Source organism: Peromyscus eremicus, chromosome 2 (assembly GCF_949786415.1).
Source record: "Peromyscus eremicus chromosome 2, PerEre_H2_v1, whole genome shotgun sequence".
Lineage (NCBI taxonomy): Eukaryota > Metazoa > Chordata > Mammalia > Rodentia > Cricetidae > Peromyscus > Peromyscus eremicus.
In genome coordinates, this window is record NC_081417.1 from 105,626,390 (window position 1) to 105,631,230 (window position 4,841).

General features: G+C 36.3%; 1 long non-coding RNA gene across 1 annotated transcript; it reads right to left on the bottom strand.

Moving 5' to 3' along the window:
- Positions 1–780: 780 nt before the first annotated feature.
- LOC131905023 (uncharacterized) lies at positions 781–1,266 on the bottom strand. Its single transcript, XR_009377831.1, has 2 exons — positions 1,152–1,266; positions 781–1,052 (listed from the first exon to the last, which is right to left on the bottom strand). It is a non-coding gene; the product is annotated as an uncharacterized LOC131905023 (long non-coding RNA).
- Between the last annotated feature and the right edge of the window lie 3,575 nt (positions 1,267–4,841).

The window sequence follows — 4,841 nt, forward strand, 5'->3', positions numbered from 1 at the left end:
TCCAATAATCTCATTGTTTAATTGTTATATTACTATTTGTTTTATGAATATAACAGCACCTTAGTCATATTTGGTTTGTTGTTGTTGTTGTTGCTTGTTTATTTCTTGGACCTACACTCTCATTCTTTTTACTTTTTTTTCTCTCTCTCTCTCTTTTTTAATTATTAGTGCACACTTCCTTTCATGGTGCTGATTTCCAGGAAGACTTGGCAATAAATTGTTGTACTTCCACATGTGATGATGAATTTAACTGTTAATATGACAGAATCTAAAGTCCTATGGGAGTCTGGACTCTGGATATGGCAGTAAGGATGATTCTGATGTTGACTGATGTAGGAAGACTTTTGCCTTGTGGACAGTACTGCTTCCTGGGCAGGGATCCTGGGTAATGTAAGATGTAGCCCATTCCCTATGGTGGGATACCTTGCTCAGCCTTGACGCAGAGGGGACAGCCTTGATCCTGCTTCAACCTGATGTGCCTGACTTTGCTGACTCCCCATGAGAGCCCTTGCCCCCTCTGAGGAGTGGATGGGAGGTGGAGTGAGGGGGTGGGAGTAAAGCGGGAGGAGGGGAGGGAGGGGCAAATATGGTTGGTATGTAAAATAAAAAAAAAATTTAAAAAGATGTAGAGAAGCTCAGCAGTAGCATTTGTCTCTCACTTTTTCTTTGTGAATGTGGTGGAACAAGCTCCCTCCATTTCCTGCTGCTTGTTACTCCCCTGCTCTAAGAGATTGTAATCTCCTCTGAAAACCAAAATCAACATGTTCTCTTGTAAGTCACTTAAGTCAGAGATTCTGTATGTTTATTTGTCTTAATCACAGAAACGAGAAAAGAAATAAAGATACCATGTTAAAAGTTAAAATCTGTAAATATCAATGTTGGTAAATTGAGGATCTTTTCCTAAACCCTTGCGGATTTCACTGATTTAATCTCAGTGGACACTACCATCTGTTACAGAAATCCTTGTACTTTTTCTTGTGATTTCAAGGTTGGAGGCCAAGTACACCAGATATAGCCACAGCAAATTGTCTTTGGATCTTGGATTAGTTGTTCTGTTGAAAGAAGATGTGAAAGTGATCAGCCTTTGGTAATGGCCATCATTTACTCAGCTCTGAACATTCCTCGGTCCTCACATGCACTTGGGAACTTACCTATGCTGTGATTCCCTCTTGTATTTAAAAACAATGCTGTTCACACTCACATGAAACTCCAAATATAGTGAGATGATTTTAAACTAATAGATGCCTTTGTGTGGTCTCTTTCTCTTGCCCTCCCTGATACTTTTAATCTTGATATTTTCTGTTTCTCTTTGGGAAAGATTCATCTGGTTGGTTTTTGTTTGTTTGTTTGTTTGTTTTTTAATCTTCATTTCTATCAAGTTGGTCCTGTTTACAGGAATCAAATGAAAACTGATCAGTTTTACGAATTCCTGATTCTATTTCATATTGCTCCTCAGGTAATGGACTCCATCATGGCTTTCCCTGAGTACAAATGTGGTTTTTAATCTATTTGTTCAATATAGTCAACAGTTTGCGGTAGCAACACAGATCAGAAAACCAGATGGTTTTCTTGCACCTCCCTTAAAAGAACCCATAGCCAGGGGTCAGGAGTCAGGGGTCAGGGGTCAGGGAAGGCCTATGGAAAGGAAGGGCTGATTTTGTGGGAGTTGCTGTTCAGTCTGCTTGTTTATGTTGATTGGGAAGACTGTTCAGCCTCTGCACAAATTGTTAATTGTAACTATCTTTTTTTTTTTTTTTTTTTTTTTGGTTTTTCGAGACAGGGTTTCTCTGTGTAGCTTTGCGCCTTTCCTGGAACTCACTTGGTAGCCCAGGCTGGCCTCGAACTCATAGAAATCCGCCTGGCTCTGCCTCCCAAGTGCTGGGATTAAAGGCGTGCGCCACCACCGCCCGGCGTAACTATCTTTTGAATTGTAGATGTTAGTTGTATTATATTCATCAATAAAAGTCATTTTCCTATAGTATTTATTAAATTTGGCCTATTATAATTTATTATAACTTTATAATGGTACTACTCATTTTGTTTACATACATTTATGTTTACAAAATAAAATACACGAAATCATTCATTTCAAAAATCTGTAAATATGTATCATTTAGGGAAACACTGAATTTTACATTTATGCAGTTTGACAAAAGTAATTACTTTTTACTGTCTGGAACAATAACTAAGTCATAGAACTATAGTACTTATAATATTAAAAATAACTAAATTATATTTCTTAAGATCTTCAGAGAGAGTGCTGAAATTGTTGAATTTTATAACTACTATTGACATCATAATTAATAGTTATTATGATCTAAAAAGTATTGGAAAGAGCTTTCCTAGTATAGAGATGTTTAATTTTCCTTAGAATATACCTTAAAATTTGAGGCTAGCCTCCTATATTTCAGGTATCCTACTTATATGTAAATATATTTAACTATTATTTTGTCCTAAGTTAGTAAATCAATGGAGTGATGAATAATAAAGCATGAGTCATTATGGCCCCATAAACTGAGTTTATTAATTTATTAAACAATCTAGTTTACTAGTTTCATTAATTATTACATAATAATTGCTTTACTTTAACTGTGTGCCAAGATCAGGACTTTAGACTATGCTGATGTGGGTTTTTTCCATTAGTTTCTTCTTAATTAATCTTCCTACTATGAAATTATTTATATCTCTCTAATTTCTATTTTTAGTAGATTTAATTTAAATGTATTGTCATTTACAAGGCTTCTTTCCCTCAACAAATATGATAATAATTAGCTTTTAATAATGACTTTGTCTAATATAATATGTTTTGACATATAGTCATAGGTGGCATATGCCTACAACCTCAGATTTTAGGATTAAGGCAGAATAGTCAGAAGTTCAAGGCTAGTATGAGAAACCTCGTGAGATTCTTATCTCAAAGCAACAAAAATAATTAAAAACAAAATGATTAAACATATTGAAAAAACTTCCCCTTTCTATAATTACCAATGACCAATGTTAGTTGACTATTGTGTCAGCTGACTTTGTAATTCATGCTTAGACTAGGTCTCATCCCTAGAGTTATTTTCTCATATAATGTTTGAATTATTGAAATGTTCACAAAATCACACTGGATAAGAGAAAAGGAGCTTTTTGGTAGTCATGGCATCTGTTGAATTAGGTGAGATTCCACAGTGTTAGATTCTCTGGTACTCTGAGGTGTGAGTCCTAGGAAGAAATTTCCCAGAATCTCAGGCTCTGGGCTGCAGCTTACATTCTGAGCTTCTGGAACTTTCAGTCCTTTTCGCACTTGCTAGTTTTCCAGAGTGAACTTTTTGCTTTGCATTGTTCTGCCTCATTTAAAAATAAATGACCGGCTATCAAAAAAGAAAATCCCGGTTTTGTAAGCAAAGCTAGTCTTGCATATAATACTTCCCAGATTTATAGTAGTCACTCTCAGGAAATAATCAGAGATTTCAACTGGAAGATGCTCCATACATGAATCGCAGCTTAAGACAATGTGTATTTTTCTTATAAATTACTTGGCTTCCTGTAAAAATGTGTATACTAACATGCATGTCTTTTGTAACTATTGTTTTGTACAGCACTATGCAAAATTTGAGGTTTTAAAATACTGAATTTGGACCAAAATACTCAGCACCATGCACAAGTGGGTCAAGCCTGGAAGAGAAAACTGCACTGCCAGCTTGGGTAGGACCCAAGAGGCATGGAACAGAACAAGCCATGTGGGTCAGCCTTGTTTGATTATTTTTGATGAAGTTCTTCAGCTCTTTTGACCTAAATTTCCATTTAGATTGCCTCTTTTCCTAGGTTCATTGTTTTAAAAATGCTGAGTCTTTAAAAGCACGTCCTAGACAAATAATAAAATATCTAAGGGAGTCATTCTTCTCACTTGTTGCTCCAGCACCTTCTTCGGAGAAAGGAAAATTTTTCAGCTAGACTTAAATTTAAAAAATTTATTAATTTTATTTATTTTTATAATTTTATGTATGTATATAGGTGTTCAGACATGTGCCAGGGTGTTATGTAACATGGAAAGCATGTAAAAGCCAGTCTGAAATACTTTTTTTTAGACCCGATTTCTGTCATCAATTAGCTCCTTCTGCCATGGGTTCTGCAGGTGGAACCCAGGTTGAACAATAAATGCATTGACCCATTGAGTCATTTTGTGCACCCAACATCTAGCCATTTTCATTTTGACCAACAGTGAAAGGACTATGGACCAGATATTAAAGTTCCTTGTTTTTATATGGTAAGTGTAAATTGTCAATTGTATAGTCCTACTAGCAATTTCAAATATCCCATCTGGGTTTTCAAACTGATTTTCTATGGGCACTGGAGAGATGGCTCTGTAGTCAATAACATGCATTTGCTCTTGCAGAAGACACAAATCTAATTTTCTGCACCCATATTGGGTAGCCCACGACTGCCTGTAGCTCCAGCTCCAAAATACCCAACATCCTCTTCTAGATTCTGTGAGTCTCTGTACTCATATATGCATGTACATGCACACATACACACACACACACACACACACACACACACACACACACACACACACACACGGGGAGGGGAGAGAGAGAGAGAGAGAGAGAGAGAGAGAGAGAGAGAGAGAGAGAGAGAGAGAGAAAGAGAAAGAGAGAGAGATAGATCATTAAAAAGAATTAGTCCTCCAAGAGAAAGTTAATAGTAGGTAGCAGAGAGTCAAAAGATCAATGTGCTCCTTAGACATGATGATTCATCTTAATTTCTCTCTCTTTTCTTTTCTATTTTTTTCATTAAATGATCCTTGAACTGAGCCAAGCAGATCCCAGCACTTATAGAATAGGAGAGGGAAAAGG